Genomic DNA, 23,562 nt, shown 5'->3' on the forward strand with positions numbered 1-23,562 from the left:
TATGATTCAGGTTTGATATGTTATTGTTTGTATGTTTGATAAATGCTCTGAATTGTTTTGTTTGGTGTTCGTTCCTCCAGGCATTCGTACTCTGTTTATCCTGTGTTTCTTTTTCATTATGTCTGTCCCTCCTGCTCTCCGTATTGAATACCTGGACTGTCATGACCATGACACTGGATTTGCCCAAAATAAAAGTCTCAGGATATGCATTCGCCTCCTCGCTCCCCGGCGTTACACAAACATTGCACAAAAGGTACAAAAACTAGACTATAGCATTTTTAAATGTATAAATAATAAATGAACAACTTCAAGTATTGTATAATGTTGCACAAAAATAACAGGAAAAAACCTAAATATTTTGGCAAAATAAATGATGAACTTCTTGAAATTCTGTCAAATTATGTACTCAGAAAACCCCAGGAAACAAAGCATTTTTATAGTATTTGTGTGCCAATGTCATTAATGTAAACAAATCTACAATTTGCAATTTACGAAAAAGTAAAATAGCCATTATCATTAAAAGCTTTCACTAGGATGGAGAAAGTAAACAGCAGCATTTTCCAGCAGCAATTTTGACATGAACTGGGCATCTTGGGATTTACCTCAAGTCATGAGATACAAACACTAGCCTGTCCACAGCATCTGGCTTCAGAGCAGCATGATTACATGTTACAACATTTCTTTTGGTGCTGAAAACCCTTTCAGAAGGGCTGCTTGAGGCAGGGATGCACAAGTACTTTTACACAAGTTCAGCCAGCCTGGGGAAGTTTACTTAGTGTTTTCCACCAGTCAAACAGATTTACATCACTGTCCACCTCTGGTATCATCAAGTAGCTCTCAATCTCTTTTTCAGTCACAGTGTGCAGAGAGTTGCCTTCTCTCGATTTCTGTGTTTTCTTGAAAAAACTGCCAAAACACTCTTCTTTGCTGGCTCTCTTTTGTCGTCACCTGCTCCAGCTTCTGCTGCCATAGCCTGAGCTGAAGCAGTTAAAGACCTGAGGTAAGGCCGTCTTCCTCTGTTGCCACAGCCATGAGTTCTGCTGTAGCCGTTGCCGCAATCTGTCATCATTGTAGAGGTTTTTGAGCTGGATGTCAAGTGCTGATGCCAGATAACAGAATCTGATTTATCACAGTGCTGAATATCTAGTGTTTCATGAATCTTTACAATGACAGACAGAGAGACAGCCAGAGACAGAAAGACATTTATTGATCCCAAAAAGAAATTGCAGTGTATCATAATGGTTAATTTCTTAAGAATCTGAGTCTAATTGATCCTCAACAAGAACTGATTTTGGGTTCTTCATACATGCAGACAGGAGGCACGAAGGGCAATCCAGCACTTCCATGCCTGAGAAGACAGAAAAAGAGAAGTGATGTAAACTCACGGTACTGTACATCTATAAGTCTTGGCTGTGATCTACAGCTACAATCAGGAGTCAATTCACCTGACAATTTACAAGTACAGCACTAACAGACACTTTCTCATAATACTGTATCCTATGCATTTATACTATTAGAAGAGATGTAACGTCCAAGGGCTTTGCTATGCCTTGTCCTTAAAGAGACTTTAAGTATTTAATGATATTATGTAGTGGACATAAAGATTGTATTAATAAATGTAAATTAGCGCACTCACCAGGTAGATAACGAAAATCACATAGGCAATAGAGAGGAGAGCACTGATGACATAGACCACTATACTGTTGAGACCAGTCACATAGACCACCACAAAGTATATATTTATTACACAGATGCCCAGGATGGTCAGAGCTCCACCAATTTTCCACACTCTGTAATTATAACACAAATATAAGGCATGTGATTATGGTTGTAATTCCAGTGTAGCTTTTTTATATAAAGGGGAAAGTAAGGTTGGTTGGCACAGCTTTAACGCTCTGCTGTATTTCCTGCACACACCATATGTTGGGATAACCCAACTAGCAGCTACTGAAAACACTATCGCTGTCATTTCTGGAATTCATGTTTTGCCAACCAGAACCAACCTAAGGAAGGCTGTTATGGGGATATAATAAATTCACCATTTCAAAGCATTTAATTGAGCATTTAAATTTAATTGAGCATTTAAATTTAATTGAGCATTTAAATGATAGCTTTAAATTAAATGAACTTCTAAATGAAAGCTTAAATTAAATTAAAGCTTTTAAATCAAATCACAAATATAAATCATTCAGTGACAGCTAAATAAAATTTTCTTTTAAGTAGCCTGTAGCAAAACATCACAATTAAATATAGACATTCTTTGTAAGTGTGTCCTACGTAAGTCAAAATAAGGTAAAATACAAAGTTAAAAAATACAAGTTAAATGTATTGAAATAAAAAAAAAAGTTTATTCTATTAATGGTTTTCAGTGTTATTTTTATATCTTGAAATTGCCTAACCATCAAATGGCCTAAAGCATAGACGTGACTTGATACAAAATTAATGTACATTAAACATAAATATATAGCACAGTTTTGCATTTTACTTGTATATGCAGTTTGGTTAGTGGGTGGCTTATAATATAATTATCTATCAATCTATCCTATCTACACACACATATGTATGTGTATATATACACACATATATACATATACACACACACACACACACACACACACACACACACACACACACACACACACACACGTGCAACTCTCAAACTGCCCACCAGAGGTCATCATCTCCTGAATACTAACTTAACTTCTCAGTCTCCTCTCGTCAATGCCCCTACAAATACTCTCACGCTCTTCCTCCACTCTTTGGGAATGATTTGATTTCGGATTTTGTCTTTGCTCTTTTGTGTGAATTTTTGGCCACTGATCCTCTTGCTCTGCCCCTGATTCTGCTTTTAGACTGTGTTTTTGTGCCTGCTTATGTTATGGGAGTGGTGTACAATAACTAAGTAAATGTAATTAGTTTCAGTACTTAAGTAGTTTTTCATGTATCTGTACTTAAGTTTTTCCATATATAAAATATCTCACTTTTTAACTACACTACATTATTCAAAATCTGTCGTTCCTTTTGGTTTTTATGTGTATAAAAACGTAACATGTCAAAACAAAAGAAGTGCAAAGCGAAAACACCAATCAGGGCACAGCGGCCACTTTGCTCTGAGCTTGTTTTGACCTGTTGGTCATACCGACCCAGTTCAACATCAGTGCAGCAGCATAAAAATTTGGGAGCATATACATCTACCTAAATGATGAACTCACCTAACTTTGTGTAAATAGACCAGAATATAGAAATATGTACACATATGCAGTCGTGACTGGCACGTTTCTTTTTTTCTGAATTCATACAAACACTTTCATTTGATAGTAAATCAGTTTGGGCTGGTTTATGTTTATGAACAGAGGCCTACAGATCAATACAGTAAAGGAAAATTTATTTGTGAACCTGAGTTTTATTCAACTTAAACTTGGAACTAAGTTGTAAATAAATCTTAAACTGAAACTTTGCTTGTTTGTAAAAGTGATTTCAGAGCCACTCGGTTCTCCCTGATGGAAACTGTTTACCTTCAGTGTTTTGTGATCATGATCATTTTAATAGACGTCAGCGTCACTAATTAATGACGTTCTATTAAAAGACTGGTTTACCAAGAGAGACGCTGGAGGATCTTCACCTAAAATGAGTTCATGAAGCGAGTCTTGTTATAAAAATGATAACAGGACATTTAGTCTTAATTTATCTTTTAGTACTTTAAGTACATTTGAAGGCAAATACTTCTGTACTTTTTCTCAAGTGGAGGTCGAGAGTAAGCATTTCTACTTTAACTGGAGTAATATTTTACCCTGGGAATCTCTACTTTAACTCAATTACATGATTTGTGTACTTCGTCCACCACTGTGTTATGGATCCTACTAAACAGCCTAGCAACCAACCCCAAAACCAATGTGACAACCAGCATTATATTTAAATATATATACACACACACACACATATACATATACACACACACACATATATATATATATATATATATGTGTGTGTGTGTGTGTGTGTGTGTGTGTGTGTGTGTGTGTGTGTATGTGTGTGTGTATACATATCACTGTTGTTGGAAGAAAACCTTGTATCTCCAAAAAAAAACCTACTTTATTTTTAATGTAAGTCAATGGAACCAGTTTAGTTTATTCATCTTGAAATTTACACACAATGTAAATGATAACAGGTATTTTCAAATTATGTCAAAAGCTGGAAAACATCAAAAATGAAGACACAAGGTTTCCTTCCGACAGCAGCGATACACCTTTTGGAATTTTGCTTAAACAGCACTTTTATATGTTTTCACACTATTCCTATCCTATAAATCAACTGGGACAGCTACACTAGGGATGGTGGTACTCACAGTCCATTAGCAAAATCATGCATAACTCTTGTCAGGCTGGTGAAAGTCAGAATCGGGAGTAAAGCAAACGGCAACTATTTGTGAAAAAAAAAAAAAACAATGCAATGTTACGTAGCAGGTATAGTACAGTCACAATGACACTACAATCATTAGTTTAAGGCTTTGGTATAAACTTCCTACAGTGGTAAGATTGGAGTCCTGACCAACCTGTATGCTCTGCAGTGCATTCAATAAGTCATTCATGACAGTGAGATCCTTTAAATCCTGGAAGAAGGCCACCAGCAGGGTGGGGACAATAGCAATTGAGCGTGTCAGCAGCACTCTAGCAAAGCGGGAACACCTGAGATTAAGAAAACCCTTAGGATAGAGAGAAGAAGTGGGAAAGTGTGAGGAAAACAATGGGAACAAGTGCAGGCACCACAAATTGTTCTCTGTTAACCAGCTGAAAAGAATTCAGAAAACTGCTGCACTCATTTAAGGTCTCTTACGTCCATCACAAACTGGCCAGCATATGTGCCTGTCATGGTAGAGCTTTGTCCTGCTGCAAGGATTCCAATAGCCCAAATATAAAGCGCTGCAGGGCCAAAGTAACAACCCAGGACTGCACCCTGTGATATGAAAATATCAGGAAACAAAATGTAAAAAAAGCTGCCATTACAGATTTTATGAGATTATATGCAACTGAACTTGCAGTGTGCCTTAGTTCACAGACGTTTTTTTGAGCTCTACAACATTTCTATTGTAATTCATTTTTACATGATCGTTTTCTAACCTCTCTTTATCGTGTACAATTAAACAGGGTGCTTGTTTTTGTTACTGTGTTTTTAAGAATGATAGATGAGCTCTGCTCTGATTGGCTGCCCTGTATTGTGCCTCTTTCAAAAACTGCTGAAACACTCTTTATAACTTCAGCGTAAATGGGTGGAGCAAAACTGTTGTAGGTTAATGGGACAGATACATGTTAATGTGTTGGTTTTCATAACATGACAAAAATAAACACAAGTTGTGATATATCACCAGTCACTGCATTCTCTGATATCATGTGAAAACAGCAGACCAAGCATACACGACATCCAAACATGTTGCTTGTTCATATAATAAAAGTATTAAAAACTTTTCCTTACAATCTGGTGATTTCTGACTTTATGAGTTGACAAAGTTGATGTGAATGCACCATATGTGAATACCGGCCTGGTGGCTGGTGCTTGTTTAAAGCAGCAGAGGCTGATCCTGCTTTGCAATAGTTTTCAGAACACCACTCATTTGAATGTCACTAGAATTTCATAATGTAGAGCTCTTCACTCGTATCTGCACTCAGACACAATTCTCATGAATATTTAAATGTATTTGAAAAAGGTAGCAGGTGGGGGGGGCAATTTCTGCATAATTGATTTACATATGCAATTGTATGCAAAAGTTTAAACTCGCCTGGTCAAATTCCAGAATTTGTAGCTGAAAAAAAAATGATTGTACTGTTTCTATTAACTATCTGAATTTAACGTATTAGAAAAAACATACAATGTAAAAAGTGGCATAACTTTTGCACAGACCACATATTATTTTATTTAATTTCCCCAGAATATGTTTAAATAATGAATGAATTAATAGTAATTGTGTGTTCCAATGTGCAGAAGTGTGTTCTCTGTAGAGGGTGGGCTAGCTTAATTTTACGTCAAAAATCAAAAAAACGTAAATTTGACCAGGAGGACCCAAATTTTTTAAATGCAACGGTATCAGCTTTTTAACTCATCAAATAATAACTCCGTTCAAAAAATTAATTTGAATAACATTTTCTGACGTACCCCTTTGTAGATGTCCACTTCTAATGTTTCATTGTTGTAAGGGAAGAGGCCTGCATATGAGCTTCCTGACTCGTTACACTGTTGCCTCTAGAAAACATAGATTTAGTCATCATAAATATAGAAATTTTAAAATCAATGAGTCATCATAAATATGAAAAAAAAATTCATTCAATAAATTGTTTAAATAGTCATCAGTGATATGAAAGTGTTTGAATGAATGGGTCATCAAGCTGTTATACGAATTAAAATTACATCATTACATTAATGTAATTGAAACTGTTCTTGAGGTTTCAACAATGAAACATGAAAGACTGCAGTCTTTTCAGTCACCTGATTAAGGGTGGGATTGTGCAATACTTACCACCTGCATGTTTGTTTTACCATAAAAAGCCTCAGCAAAAACGGCCACCACAAACAAGTTGATGAGGAAGGAGACAAAGAGTGCGATACTGGCCTCAATGAAGAAGTACTTGTTGGCCTCTTTTACTTCCCTGTTATTAGCTCGGTCTATCTGCCGTGACTGTAGAAAACAAGTAGACAGAGCGTCAGACCTTTCACATACAAGACATCGGTTTTTTTAGGTTAAACACCAAAAGTTGGCTTGATGGCTCTTAACGAAGCAATTGCAGTTGCTATTTAAATAGAAATATCTTTTCATAAAATCTCAAATTTGATATGATGAAACATAAAAGACAAATACTGCATATACACTTCCATTTAAAAGCCTTTCATATTAATAACTGGGTAGTAAGTGGGTAGCACTTTTGCCGCAAGCAGGTTCGATTCCCTAGCCAGGCGACCAGGTTCCTTTCTATGTGGAATTTGCATGGTCTGCCCATGTCTGCCTGGGTTTTCTCCCACAGTCCAAAGACATGTGGTCAAGAGAACTGAAGATACTAAAACGCCCCTAGTTGTGAGTGTACTGTGAGAATGTTTGCCCTGTGATGGACTGGCAGCCTGACCAGGGTGTTTCCTGCCTTTTGCCCTATTAGCATTGGGATGTGCTCCAGCACCACCCACAACCCACATGGATAAGCGGCTTAGATCATGAGTGAGTGAATATTCATTCGGTCAAGTTTTTGGGAACACCAAGAAGTTATTAAATTATAAAGAATACACTCCAGTCTAATTTATCTGACCATTATGATATGTTTGATTGAGATATGAGCCATTCTGGATGTTAATATTATTATAATTTCATTCTCAATGTTGTACAGTTTTCTCTGACATTATGGAATCCTGTACATAAACAGATGCACAGCAGTACATTAGAGCTTCCTACATGTTTGTTGAAATCAGTGGATCTGTAAACCAGCAGCATCATAATAGAATCATTTTACGCCTTCAACGAATTTGACAATAAAAATGTCATTACAAATTTTGAATGGTAGTACTCATGATGATGTAGGCCTTAAAATGTAAAAAATGTTTAAAATAAAAATTTTGGAAACCTTTAAAAAATGTTTTGATTCCTGTTATGAAAGACACAGACTAGCTGCCTATCTAGATTCGAGAGGCCTAAAATCTAAAGAACTAGTACGTAACCTTGGTGTACAAATGGACTCTGATCTCACTTTTAACAGTCATGTCAAAGCTATCACCAAATCAGCTTTCTATCACCTCAAAAACATCAATAAAATCAAAGATTTTCTGGCTAAAGCAGACCTGGAGAAACTCATCCACGCCTTTGTTTCTAGTAGGATTGATTACTGTAATGGGCTCCTAACTGGACTCCCAAAAAAGACAATCAAACAGCTTCAGCTGATTCAAAACGCAGCTGCCAGAGTTCTCACTAGGAGTAAAAGAAGGGAGCACATCACTCCTATCCTTAAATCCCTACACTGGATACCAGTATGTTACAGGATAGACTTTAAGGTACTATTACTGGTCTATAAATGTCTTAATGGTGCAGGACCAGTATATTTATTAGATGTGCTCCAGCAATATGAGCCGGGCAGAACTCTCAGATCATCAGGAACTGGTCAGTTAGTGCAGCCTAAGGTAAAAACTAAACACGGAGAGGCGGCATTTAGCTACTACGCTGCTCTGAAATGGAACCAGTTGACAGAGAGCATTAGAAGAGCCCCAACACTCGACACTTTTAAATCCAGAATGAAAACCTTCATGTTTGAGCAGGCCTTTAGCTCAGTTTAATCCACTTTTATCCTGTAATGGCACTCTTATCCTCATTCATTTAACTTCTTTTATATCTATTATTTTAATCATGTTTCTTATTTTTATTCTAATTTTTTATCTCCTTCTTTTAAATTTGATTAACTTCTTTTAAATCTATTGTTTTAATTATGTTTTTTTAATTGTTTAATTTACATAAATTTTATTTTATTTACATTAATTACATTTTCTGTATTTTTTCATTTGTAAAGCACTTTGAATGACCGTTGTGTATGAAAGGTGCTATATAAATAAACTTGCCTTGCCTTGCCTTGCCTTATAATTGAGGATATAGTAAAGATGTTTAGTAAAACAGTTTGCTGGGTATATTGAGTTGTGTGATAAAGTTAACTTTAAAAATCCAATCAACTTTGTAAATTAATAATAAAAATAAATGTAACATTTAATTTTTTGAAAAGTATACATGTAAATGTAAATACATCTCTAAAAAAAGAATAATCGAATATTTATTTATTTATTTATATATATAGATAGACACAGTACATTGCCTTACCTTAACGAGGGCTGAGTGCAGGTAGATGTTATGAGGCATTATTACAGCTCCAACTATTCCAATAGCCTGTTCTAGCTCCGCTGATCCACAGCCTCGACAGTATGGAACAAACATACCCTTAAGCACCTCCGCCTGGTTTGGAGCCACAGTCACATACTGAAAGAGGAGAGGAAGGACACAGCATGTAGACCTGCTTTAAAATCCATTCTCATTATATTTCTATGCAATGTGACGCCTTCCATTAATGCCAGTGTAATAGAAAACAATACATGTTCACAGAATCATTTCATAACTTGTAAAAGAGTTGAAAAAAATTGTTTTACAACGTATCAAATTATCATACAACATATCAAAATTGACACAATTTCAGATTATTATTATTATTATTATTGTTATTATTATTATGTGAAAATGGTAAACGGATAAACTAGGCTTTGCAACAATAATAGCATTTTTTGTCTGGTAATTTTAGGACTATATTTCTCAATAGTGTATGAGCCACAAAACATTCAAGAATATACTGTAATAGAGTGTAATTCTGTCTGACAAGCTTTACCAATTCAGAGTTTATAGCTGCATAGCTTAGCCTGATGCCTACTACTTCAAATGCTGAGACATTATTTTATTAATGTATTTTTCCTGAGATTCAATGTCTGATGTCTGAAACCTGTCACTGTGGTTTGATGATGTTCTGAAATCTACATCATACCATGCAGGAGGCTTTTTATACAGGCCTTTCTGCCTGCAGCAGTGAGAGTGTTCGACCAGTGCAGCTCAATAGCCATGTTTCTACAACTGGTCTACGTTAGCAACAACAAATGTGGTACAAATGTAGTATCTCTCATCAAACAACATACTTAAAAGCTCAGCTACGTTTAGATGTGACAACAGTAGTGTCTTCCTATTGATTGCTCAAAATAAATAAAAATAAATCAATACATTTTAACCGGCAGTGTTTTTACCCTTCACAGGGTGCTCTTACCATGGTAACTCAGTTTACCATCACAGGCCACAGGCCTATCGGGAACACACTCTACACAAGATAAAAGTCTTTGACATGGAAGAAGTAAAAAACTTCCCTAAATTCTCTAAATATACCTCATATCCAAAGGTGACAGCCATGACAGTGATAAGAAAGCCAAAGAAAGCCTCCAGCTTCCTCAGCCCTATTGTTCAGAATGAGATGCACAATGAGACATGGTTTTTATTTAAAATAACTTATTACGTATGTCTTATTATGTATTAGATCTCAGTAAGATGGACCCACCCCACTTATCACAGCAAAGGAAAATAAGTGTGTCTCCAATGGTGATGATTACCCCACCCCACAGAGGGATTCTGCAGGAGGGAAGAAAACACTTTAGGTCAAATTATTATTGCTTACAGTCATAATTGAATAGTAATTAATACATCGTTAATTAAGATGAAGGAAACCTCCAAAAAGTATGAGGGGAAGGGGAAAGTTACATAAACAAAAACAGAAAGTTACAAAACCCAAAGAAATGAAGAAATGAAAATACGTGACTTGTGGGTCACTGTTTTTGGGGTTCATGGTGAGGGGGAAGTCATTGTATCTGTAGTATGTTGGTCTAGACAAAAATCCAGGCATGAATTTAGTTGCCAATCTAGCCCTGCTAATGTCCCATCTATAGCTCTTGTGGTGGCTGGGAGTCCCACAGATATATAAAACAATATAAAATTAATTGTTCTAAATCATGTAATTTGGGCAGAAAGCCTGTGCTACCTTCCAGCAGAAAGCAGATTGAAAGCAATGGCTGTACCGATGACCTCTTGCATGTCTGAACCGATGATGGCCACTTCTATCATTAACCAGAGAATTGTACGAGGAACCTAGAGAAAGAAAAGGGCGATATTAATGCAGATAGGGGTTGCTATACTCATTTTAATTTTCTGCGTATAAATACACCACCGCTCTTCAGTACACTAAAGAGCAAAAAGTATCTGGACATTTGTGCTTTAAGAATGTAATCAATTTTTTCTATTAAGAAGCAAAAATGTCAAACCAAGAGGCAGATCATTCCAAGACTGTCATTTTTTCTTTGGCAGCATTTCATTTCCCCAAAACAACTGGTGTGATTTAGATTATCAATTGAACAGTTTCTTTGCAGACTTCTGCAGGTTTGCAGACAAAATGTTATTGTACACTTCTGGGTTTGTGATCCTGTCAGTGAACACAAGCTCACTCACAAAGTACAACCCCAATTCCAATGAAGTTGGGACGTTGTGTAAAACATAAATAAAAACAAAATATGATGATTTGCAAATCCTTTTCAACCTATATTCAATTGAATACACTACAAAGACAAGATATTTAATGTTCAAACGGATAAACTTTGTTTTTTGCAAATATTCACTCATTTTGAATTTGATGCCTGCAACACGTTCCAAAGAAGTTGGGACAGGGGCATGTTTACCACTGTGTTACATCACCTTTCCTTTTAACAACACTCAATAAGTGTTTGGGAACTGAGGACAATAATTGTTGAAGCTTTGTAGGTGGAATTCTTTTCCATTCTTGCTTGATGTACAACTTCAGTTGCTCAACAGTCCGGGGTCTCCGTTGTTATATTTTGGGTTTCATAACGCGCCACACATTTTCAATGGGCGACAGGTCTGGACTGCAGGCAGGCCAGTCTAGTACCCGCACTCTTTTACTACGAAGTCACGCTGTTGTAACACATGAAGAATGTGGCTTGGCATTGTCTTGCTGAAATAAGCAGGACGTCCCTGAAAAAGACGTTGCTTGGATGGCAGCAGATGTTGCTCCAAAACCTGTATGTACCTTTCAGCATTAATGGTGCCTTCACAGATGTGCAAGTTACCCATGGGCACTAACACACCCCCACACCATCAGAGATGCTGGCTTTTGAACTTTGTGCTGATAACAATCCGGACAGTCCTTTCCCTCTTTGGCCCAGTGAACATGACATCCATGATTTCCAAAAACAATTTGAAATGTGGACTCAGGCCACAGGACACTCTTACTCTTAAGAAAGCTGAGTTGATAGGTTTCTCTACAATTAACTCTTTCAGCCCAAACCACTCAGAATGATTTTGTTTCCATCTCAAAGACTGAATTATGTAGATTATTTTCAGAATTGGTGGTTTGACTGTTTAAGGCTTTATTAACTTACACAGGGGTACTCTCTTTTGCAGACCTCCGCTAAGTCCATCCCTGTGACAACGCCAAGACGAGCAGCCAGTCTCTGTAGTAAAAGGCCGATGACGGTGGACCACAAAAGTACCCACAGGAGCTAAAGCATAAGAAGAAGCATAAAGAGTTTAGATGTGCTTATGAATAAAAAATATGGCAGAAATGGAAAATATTCATTCCTTTAAACACACCTGAAACCCAGCTATGGCCCCGGAATCAAGGTCAGATTCTATATTCCCAGGATCCAAAAAGGCAATGCTCATAAGGAATCCAGGTCCTGTGAAGGCCCACAACTTGCGAAAGCTAAATATCTAGAGAGAAGTAGAAGACAGATGCAGTCTTAGAAATAGAAGTGTCAGAGGGTCTCTGGAGTAGCCAACTTTGGTTCTCTAAAACAACCTTTCAATTGATGGTTCTTTAAAAAAAAAAAAAAAAAATCTAATTTACATGATTTTCCAGTTACCCCAAATGCAGTTGATCAGCCAAGACATGCTAGGAGCTGTTAGGCTAACACTGCAAACAATGGTATCCATTAATCACCAAAACAAATATATGCCCAAACCTTCTCTCAACCTGCTCAAACTCTGTCCAGATCTTACTTCAGGCCCTCAGACAAGTCAGTGTGGTTTAGAACATAGTATGATTTACTATGAACTACAAAACAGTAAAAAAGAAGCCATTTTAGATAACCTGAATCACTTCTTTCCAAAAAAAATTGTGTATCTGTTACAGGAACCAAGTGCAGAGAGGAAAACCTGTGAGACATGGTCTTAAATGAATTTACTGAGGTGATGGGGCGTGAATTTGGTGATTGTGCACGTTGCAGCTGAGGTGGCTCAGAGCCGGACTCAAACCACAAACAAAGAGGATGCTGAGAGCAGCGTGCTCAAACAACGGCTGAGATAGAAAAGTGAAATCAAAGATGATCAGAAAACAACAACAACAACAAATCACTTCCTGTGTGATTGAGAGGAAGGTATGACTGTTTCACCCATTTGCTCTTTGTGGAACAAACACTTTTTGTATGGCTTGGAGCAGATTTTTGTTCAAGCCTTTTTTTTTTGGTTTTTAAGTAGTTTTGGGGCAATTTCTCTCTTTTGTTTTTCTTCATTCTTTCCTACCCTCTACAAAGGTGTGACAAAGGGCTGCTGTTTGCCACAAGTAGAGAAGACCACAGGTGTGCCAGGTTGGGCCTTATCAGCCGGAGAGTTTCTGGGGATTGGAGCTGAACCTGTGGTGCCTCACCACCATCGCCCTCTGCTGGCAGCACACAGCTCAGGCTGGGCCCATACAATATCATTCTGTGCAAGACGACTGCAGACAGGGCTAAGGGACTTCACAACACAGACGCACTGTAAAGTAACATTGGTAGAGAAGTTCAGCAAGTGTACTCAGAAAATCAATACACTGCCTGATTATGAATTTGAGGATCACATTTTTCTTCATAAATGAGCCTCAACCATATATGCTTGAATCTGAATATAGAAGTAAAGAAACGAGTCAGTTTCTGTACCCATCAGTGGCTCCCGCTGGACTTACCTCTTAGCTACATATGGCATGACAGTAACTGAGCACAACAAAGACTGAGAAAAAGCAAACAACACTTACTTTGGATTGATTCACTGCTTTGACATGTCATCCATAAAAATTGAGTAGGTATAACTGTAGGTTTTAGAATATTCTAGAGACCTTTCTTGTAACAGTCAAGCTGTTTGCTAGTTTGTGCTTCATTGCCAAACCCTAATGTTACAGCTAATGTTACGCACTTGTGCCATGTCATTTTACACACTTCTGCACTCCAGCTTTCCAGAGTTTGAAGGTGCAATAGTTCTGTAAAGCAGGATGTCACACAAAGAAAAAAATAGTTTGATATATTTTCTATTCTATTCTACTAACCCTATTTTTAAAAAGTGTAGATTTGATTTTCTGCCAAACTGTTCTTCAACTGAAAGTATTTTTCAACTTATTCTGCTAAATTTGTAGCATAGAACACTTATGAGCAATGATTTAGGCATTCCCAGTATCCACTGACTCAGAACTCACAATAGTAACTTTTGTGTTTTTTGAGTGAAAAGACTTCCTGCTCATGCACTAAATACTAGGAAAAGTGAACAAATTCTTGTTTGTGGTAAGTGGCCATAGATGGATGGATAGAGGTCAAAGACAAAAATGTAAAAAGTACAAAGAAACCTCACAAGGATCTTCCTGTTCTTAGTTTAAGGAAATATTTTGCACAAATTTCTGCCTGTTTGGAGCCGGAGGTGGAAAAAGAAGACAGAAAAGTCTTACTCAAAAAGTCAAAATCTTACTCAACTAATAGTCACAAATATACTAGAGTAAAACTATCAACATTTAAACATATTCAAGTTTATAAAAGTAAATGTTTTGATAGACAGCATTATAAGCAGTGCCATGTTCATTTACTCTAAAATAATGCTAGACCTGAGCTGATCACACCTTTTATTATATCATCTAACCAAATTCATTAGAATAATAAAAGTGTGGGAACCAACTGATTGGTAAGAGGAAAATACAATAAAAAAGAGAGAAAACTGCTGGTATTTGAGATTTGTAACAAGCACTCTGAAGGTATAAATTATATTGCATAAAGATTTTTTTTTATCCTGAAAATGTAACTAAAAGTATTAAACAATTGAATAAAGCGCTAATCTTCTAAAATATTAGTAAAGTATAGAAACAAAGTCTAATTTGTCAAGTATTGTCCACCTCTTGTTAGATTTTAGATTCTTTGACCTTGTAAATCCTGACAGAAATAGTAATACAAAATTTCCACATTTTTGAAGTGATACTATTAGCCTTTGAATTTTCTGCACATCAAACGTCCTGTGAACTTTTACTAGTAAATCAGAATTAAACTTATTCAGTGAAACATGTTTGATTCAATCTGAAATTTTATGAAGTTTTTTTGTAACTAATCTAAATACATGCAATTCTAGCACAACAGAAAATTTGCAGATTTCGTACATAAAACTATGTAAACTATGTAAAGTACACATGTTACTATATTCTTATACTATCTAATACTATATATGTCAACTTTAAAACACAAAAAATAATAAGAAAAAATAATAAAAAGAAATTACATATGTGAAAAATTGTAGTGTAGATAGATGATAATCATGTAATATTGATGTGAATAAAATGAAGTTAGCTGTTTGGCTAACTGACAGAGATTCTTTCAGGCACAGCTCAGCGTGCTCTTTGTTTTAGCTTGTTTGGGCAATGGGAGATTATCAATAATATAAGCTTTGTACTTCTTTTACCAACCATCTTGCTACACCACAAAATTTGTTTTGAGTAAGTACAAAAAGTGAAGAAGGACTTAAGTGTGGAGGAATATTGGAGGGTTCTGACTTAAGACCACGAAACCCCCAACGAGTCGATATGCCTGTTGTGTTTCAGACACCAGTATATACAAGTCTGGTAAGAAAGTAAGTCCAAAAAGAGAAGTAAAAAAGCTCTTATTCTTTATTTTCACTACCACATTTCTTCTTCGTCACCAACCATGCTCTTAGAAATCTGCCAAGCTGCAGTTTGTTCAGAAGGTTGAGTGTCGATGACCACAAACACATTTTGCACACTGTGTAGATTTTTATTACTATCTTCTCCTTCTTCTTCTTCTTCTTCTTCTTCTTCTTTCCGCTGCTCCCTTTAGGGGTCACCACAGCGGATCATCTGCCTCCATCTTGCCCTATCCACTGCCTCCTCTACTTTTACACCAACCATCTCCATGTCCACCTTCACTACATCCATAAACCTTCTCCAACATTCTTTGACCAATATATCCACTGTTCCTCCTCAACACATGTCCAAACCATCTCAACCTGGCCTCTCTGGCTTTATCTCCAAACTGCTCCACCTTCACTGTCCCTCTGATCTGCTCATTTCTAATCTTGTCCATCCTTGTCACTCCCAATGAAAATCTCAGCATCTTCATCTCCGCCACCTCCAGCTCAGCCTCCTGTCTTTTAGACAGAGCCACAGTCTCCAAACCATACATCATAGCAGGACGCACTACTGTCTTGTAAACCTTCCCTTTCACTCTTGCTGCTATCCTTCTGTCATACATCAGCCCTGACACCCATCTCTACCCACTCCATCCTGCCTGCACCCTCTTCTTCACCTCTTTTCTACACTGTCCATTACTCTGGATGGATGACCCAAGATATTTGAAGTCATCCACCTTTACGACCTCTACTCCTTGCATCTTCACCTTTCCACCTGCCTCCTTCTCATTCACACACGTGCATTCCGTCTTGTCTCTACTGACCTTCATTCCTCTCCTCTCCAGTGCAAATCTCCACCTCTCCAGATTCTCTTCCACCTGCTCTCTACTCTCACCACAGATTACAATGTCATCTGCAAACATCATGGTCCATGGAGCCTCCTTCCTGACCTCATCTGTCAACCTGTCCATCACCATTGCAAACAAGAAGGGGCTCAAAGCTGATCCCTGATGTAACCCTACCTTCACCTTGAAACCATTTGTCACTCCAACTGCACACCTCACCACTGTCTCACTATCCTCATTCATGTCCTGCACCACCCTAACGATACTTTTCAACTACACCTGACTTCCTCATACAGTATCCACAGTTCCTCTCTTGGCACCCTATCATATGCCTTCTCTAGATCCACAAAGACACAATGTAGCTCCTTCTGACCTTCTCTGTACTTCTCTACCAACACTCTCAAAGCAAAAATTGCATCTGTGGTACTCTTTCTGGGCATGAAACCAAACTGCTGCTCACTGATCTGGACCTCTCGCCTTAGCCTTGCTTCATCAACTCTTTCCTATACCTTCATCGTGTGGCTCATCAACTTTATACCCCTGTAGTTACTGCAGCTCTGCACATCACCCTTGTTCTTAAAAATGGGGACCAGTACACTGCTTCTCCACTCATCAGGCATCCTCTCACTCTCCAGGATTTTGTTAAACAACCTGGTTAAAAAGTCCACTGCCTTCTCTCCTAGACATCTCCATACCTCCACAGGTCTGTCATCTGGACCAACTGCCTTTCCATTCTTCATCCTTTTTAAACCTGCCCTCACTTCCACCTTACTAATTCTCTGCACTTCCTGATCCACTATCTCTCCCCCGTTGTCCTCCTCTCTCTCTCGTTTTCCTCATTCATTAGTTCTTCAAAGTATTCCTTCCATCTACTCATCACTCTCTGTTCACTCACTAGTACATTTCCCTCTCTATCCTTTATCAGCCTAACCTGCTGTACATCCTTTCCAGCTCTATCTCTCTGTTTAGCCAAACGATACAAGTCCTTTACTCCTTCTTTACTGTCCAGCCTCTCATACAGCTCATCATTGGCCTGAGCCTTTGCCTTTGCCACCATTCTTTTTGCTATGCGACTAGCCTCACAGTACTCCTGCCTACTTCCTTCATCTCTGGTTATCCCACTTTTTCTTAGCTTCTTCTGAATACTCTCCTGGACTTCCTTATTCCACCACCAACTTTCCTTGTCTTCTTTCCTCTGACCAGACGAAACACCCAACACATTCTTGCCAGTTTCTCTCACCACCTTAGCTGTAGTTTCCCAGTCCTCAGGTAGCTCCTCACTAACCCCAAGGGCCTGTTGCAATTTTTCCCTGAACTGCCTGCAACCATCCTCCTCCTTCAGCTTCCACCGTCTAATCTTTGGCTCTGTCTTCACTCTCTTCCTCTTCTTTGTTTCTAATCTCATTCTCCAGACACCAACCCTATGCTGCCTTGCAACACTTTCCCCTGGCACCACTTTACAATCTCCAATCTCCTTTAGGTGGCATCTCCTGCTAAGGTTATAATCCACCTGTGTTCACCTCCCTCCACTCTTGTATGTCACCCTGTGCTCTTTCCTCTTCTGAAAATACGTGTTCACCACAGCCATTTCCATTCTCTTTGCAAAATCTACAACCATCTGACCTACCGCATTTCTGTCTTTCACACCATACATACCCAGCACCTCTTCATCCCCTCTGTTCCCTTCACCAACATGTCCATTGAAGTCTGCACCAATCACTAATCTCTCCTCTCTAGGGACACCATCTACCACTTCATCCATCTTACTCCAAAATTCCTCTTTCTCCTCTAACTGACAACCAACCTGTGGTGCATATGAACTGACCACATTCAAAATTACACCATCAACCTCCAACTTCAGGCTCATGATCCTGTCTGACACTCTCTTTACATCCAGAACACTTTTCACAAGCTGTTCCTTTAGGATTATCCCTACTCCATTTCTCTTCCTCTCTACACCATGATAGAACAGCTTGAATCCACCTCCAATGTTCCTGGCCTTGCTTCCTTTCCATCTGGTCTCCTGGACACACAGAATATCTACCTTCCTTCTCTCCATCATGTCTGCAAGCTCTCTGCCTTTACCAGTCATTGTCCCTATGTTCAGAGTCCCTACTCTAACCTCCACAGTCCTGTCTTTCCTTCTCAATCGCTGTCTTCTAACCTGCCTTCCTCCTCTCCTCTTTGATGGTCTTTGACCTACAGTAGTCCAATTTCCACCGGCACCCTGCTGGTCAACAGCACCGGAGGCGATCGTTGTTAACCCGGGCCTCGAGCGATTCGGTATGGCAATCATATTTGTGATCCACATGATAGTTTTGGCACAAGTTTTACACCGGATGCCCTTCGTGACGCAACCCTCACCATTTATCTGGGCTTGGGACCGGGACCAGAAGTACACAAAATACACCCCTAATAGCTGGTGTGTAGATTTTTATTACCATAATACCTTAAATTTGATCCTCACATTTTCAGTCTGAAAAAAAAAGCACTAAACTTTTTGAGCTGTTTTACTGCACTAAACACTCATAATAAAATATTTCTTACACTGTTTATTATTAACTCTTACACCAAGTTGCTTTCCTTTCACAACATTGTCTTAAGATATTTTCAGCATGCAAACAATAATTTCACTAGGAATAATTCACTAGGAATTTTTAGTAAAAGTTTCTGAAGGTGTCCACTCAGGTTTTTGGATTTTCATTCAATGCCATAATGGGAGTCAAGAACTTGCATATCCTATTTCATACACTTGGCATGTTTGAAGGGTTTACTGAAAGGTTCTTTGCACAATTAAAGGGGGATTTTCCATGTAATCACTCCAAAGAACCTGTTTGCCATATTTACTTTTTCATGTGAGTGTATATGTAATACTAGATGCTGTTTCCTAATGATTGTAATACTGTACAAAAATGCTGCTTATTTAAATATGTATGTATAAAAACTGTGTGGTCTTTTTATACCTCAGAGTCATCAGTTGGGATGGCTACCCTATCTTCAAAAGTTGAAGAGATGGGTTCATCGTCAGAGCTACCAGTGGGTGGAATGGCGCCATACTGGGTGGGCCCTCCATGCATGTCCTCAATCTGATGAGGTTGACTTTCTGAGAGGAAAGGAAATGAAATGAAGGCCAAAGGCCAAAGATGTCATTATAACTCTGTATTACATCCTCTGAACCAAATAATTCAGGATTTACTCTAAAACTCCATTTGGGTACACTTTATTTGGGTAGTCCACTGTTCGGGCTTTGTTAGATTTTACCTTGTATTTGACTTATATTTATGAAAATCACTTTGACCTTCCCTAATACTGGCCCTAACCCTAGCCTTAATCTAAAACCTAAACCTGGCCTTAATACCAAGCCCAACCCTAACAAACTACATAGTTTGTTAATCTATACGGAGCTATAGGTGGCTATCCAAATAAAGTTGGACCCTCTTTTTAAATATTTTTCTAAAGGTGGGACCACTTGGTGATTTTTTGAGAATTTTCAGTAATACCTGTGAAATCAGCAGTTCTATAAACACTTCATTATTATTATTTTATATGCTTAAACACAGTGTTGAATTGCAGGCTAACTTCCACACAAAGACAGTGCTATCTGATGTGTGGCATTACTGTGCTTTTTTATTTTAGTCAAATCCTTAGTTGAACTAAACTAGTTACTAACTAAGGCTGTTGCCCCCTCTGGCAGGAAATATCCTCCTGGATATTCTGAATATTGAGCTGTAAAGTACTTATGGCTTTAACTAGTAAAATTGTGGATCATTTATCAATACCTTTCTTCCGACTGATGGATATTCTTAAACTGCTTATCATCTCGGCTCTACTTTTTTCTTTTTTTGTGTTGTCACGGGAACTGAATGACATTAATAGTTAATAATAGCCCAAACTCTGCATGTTGCAACTTTGGAAATCAACTGAATGCACAACAGTCTCTGAAAAATAAACTGTTGTTCCTTATTGAAGGCAATGGAGAAAGACTGAAATGAGGGTGCCTCTATGGTTGTGTGTTTACAGCAAAGGAAATAATTAAAAAGGCTTTGTTTTCAGGCAGTGGAGGTTGACAAGGGGCACTTTTTTGTGATCAACCTGAAAAAACATGCCAGGTAACCCACTGCACTATAGACCAATGCATTATTTTGCTTGCATGCCTCAACTTGTTTGCATGCCTCAGGACTGCAAGCAAAACAAAAAAACCTATGTTTTTGGAATGTGAAGTAAAAGTCATATGATCATGGTTTAATTGTGGTTAATACAATCAGATTATGCTTAACCAGATTATTGCTCCTACAATCAGATTGTGTGTTAGAACTGAAAGAAATATGATGTACATAACAAGTAATAAACCCAGTTTGTTGCTTTTATGTAAACTTTACCCATAACCTTGGCCACTTTTCACTGAAGGATATGATTAAAAAACACATTAGTAAAATGTAGCTTTCATTTAAAATGACATTTCACAGTAATCCTGTACTGATTCAGCTATACAGCACGCAAATGTGACTTTCTTCTGATTATTTACATTTTAGTATCATACAAAATGGAACATTTTTGATAAATTAATGATATACCACAATATTTCATATAATATTTTTAGTACATTATATTTAGTAACATATATTATCCACCACAAATCAAATATGTTGTAAATACTTTTGGGGCACATTTAGTGCTACTGACAATGACTGTAAATCTGCCGCTAATGTAAATAAGACAGAGGAACAGCATAAACAAATAAATAGCATAAACAAATAAATAGAACAAACAAATAAATAGTGAATTATATAGAATACGTTCTACTTACTAAGTTTGGACTGCTCAGTTGCCATTTCCTCTTACTTGTGTTCTGTCATGAGCATTTGGTAGTGGCTAAGCAAAACTGCCACTGATATAACGTCCCCTGCGCACATCAGGAACTCATCTGATCATCTTTCAGGAAATACCTTGTGCTAAACATTAGCCTGCCTGGGGAGGTCTCATCTTTTATCCGTTATCTGTCAGTTTTTGATGAGTGCATCTTTATTTGTCTGGAAGGGTTTTTGTTGTTAGTGCAAATTGAATTTGTACCAGCCTAAGCCTGAAGATTTGTATGAGCATCAAAGAAAGTGAGGGTGTAGGCGATAGCTGGACATGTGGAGGGCAATTTAACTACCAAAATAAAAAAAGGAAAACCAGGAAAGCCAGCTTACTTTCACTGTAAGTTGATGTCAGAAAGTTTAATTCCAAGTGATTTTGGAATATTTTTATTACTCCCTTCACGATGAATGGACCAATAGAAATGCTCCAAATTCACTTGGTCCACACAATGTAAAGGGCAGCTACTGTGTTGAAATGGTGCAGGAAAATAAAAATTGACAAAAATTTGTTTGTTTTTTATACAGCGATGAAATGCAAGGATGGTTTTAGGTTTACATGTCATCTCATTTAAGTAAACCGTTGCCAAATTATTAATTACACTGTAATTAAAAATCATGCAAAGTTATTGCCTTTTGAAAATGTATTTGTTTTGCAGGTTCAAGCACAAATGACTTCATATTTGAGTCATAATTAATTTCTAATTTTCAGCAATGCACACTTTAACGGCAAGTAAGGTTAACTCAAACAGCCTATTGTAAATAGTTTCTAATCAGCTGGCAGTGCTCTACTTTTCCAAGGTTTGCTTAGTATTGAAGTGGTGGCTTAAGTTAGCTTAACGAAATCACCAAAGTCTTCTGAGTGTTTTTTTTATTATGTCATGTTTACTGGGTTGAGCTCTCTTAACTAGATACTTTGTTTTATTTTGCCATTCATTGGTTAACTTTTTTTTAGCTGTTTACTTATGTATTCTCTGCTTTACTGCAAATACTATGTATTAGAATCAATAGAAACAACTGTTTTAAGTGGACTGTTTCAAACAGCAATGGACAAATGGGTCAGACAAGACAAGAGTCACCACTTTCTAAAGACTCAAATAGCTTCATGTATGTTTACCATTCTGATTCGAAACTGCTTGGGGGCTGGAACTAACCATCTGATAGCAATCATGGTTATAGGCTGAAGTGGTAAACCTGAACACAAAACATCATCATGGAATAACAAAAACATGCAAAAGTGCATCCAAATAACGTTTAGAATATGAGAATATGAGAAGAAAACATGAGAATATGCAATGACACATTGTATGTATACACAGTATATACAACACTTTTGGCACAGGTAGAACATAAACATGTTGTGCCCTATACAATAGTGTAAAAATGCCTATAAGATACTTAAACTAACTGAGTGTTATATTAAACATACAGCAAAGTTTGAATGAAAAAAGCAAGATAGAAATATATTATAAAACATGGCTTAAAAGACCTATCTGAGAACTTTCTGGACGTGGCCGTAATACTCTGCTGAACGTGCATAATTGACAGCCTTCAGTCTCCGGCTCCCGACCTGCTACTTGACTGAACCAGAACTGAACATGCAGCCAGAGGTAATTCATGTCCAGAAAGTAATTCCTCCCAGGACTTTGTCCCAGCTGCCTGGACACTTCAGCCGCTGGCATTGAGCCAAATCCTAGGGAGTATTTCTACTTTCTGGACCTGAACTACACACCTATGACAACAGCTCACATGTAGGTTATGTTGTAGCCTATGCTGCCATGGCCAGTTGGCCTCACAAAGACACGAACGGACATTCTTGCTAGCTCAGTCATGCTTGAAAGCTAGAATAGCTTTCGCTTGGTTGTTAGCTTTCTCTCTGTAAATTTCTCTGACTCAAACACAGCATAAGTGAACACAGTTTTGTTAATCTGTGTGGGTGGGACAAACCAATCCAAGTCTTTGGATTGGTGAGCTGCTTACTGCTTACATAAACACTACCCAAGGATAAGACTGCCCAGTTTACATTGAGTGAGGAGAATGTTGGCAAAATACAGCCATTAATAGAAAAGTTATGCACAGGACATACTTTACTGTTTGCCCACAAGAGCAGGATTGACCTACTTAGAAAACACGGATTTAGATTTCCTGGGGCTTTAAGACTGTGTCACTGCTGAAGAACCACATTAGTGGTCTAATGTTTTGTGTCTGCTTTCTCTTTCTCTCCCTGTCTGTCTGATAGATAGATATTACTGTTTCTCTGCTCTATAGATTCATCATATTTTGCTCAATTTGAAATTGATATTGATTGCAAAGCCTTCCAGTCATCTAGCTCAGTGGTCACAAGCCCTCCTCCTGTATTTCTACTTTCCTGAAGAGTTTAGACTCA

At 37.8% G+C, this 23,562-nt stretch overlaps 1 pseudogene; it reads right to left on the minus strand.

The window, feature by feature from the left end:
- Positions 1-1,186: 1,186 nt before the first annotated feature.
- LOC108428246 lies at positions 1,187-21,253 on the minus strand (annotated as a pseudogene).
- Between the last annotated feature and the right edge of the window lie 2,309 nt (positions 21,254-23,562).

Source organism: Pygocentrus nattereri, chromosome 12 (genome assembly GCF_015220715.1).
Source record: "Pygocentrus nattereri isolate fPygNat1 chromosome 12, fPygNat1.pri, whole genome shotgun sequence".
Lineage (NCBI taxonomy): Eukaryota > Metazoa > Chordata > Actinopteri > Characiformes > Serrasalmidae > Pygocentrus > Pygocentrus nattereri.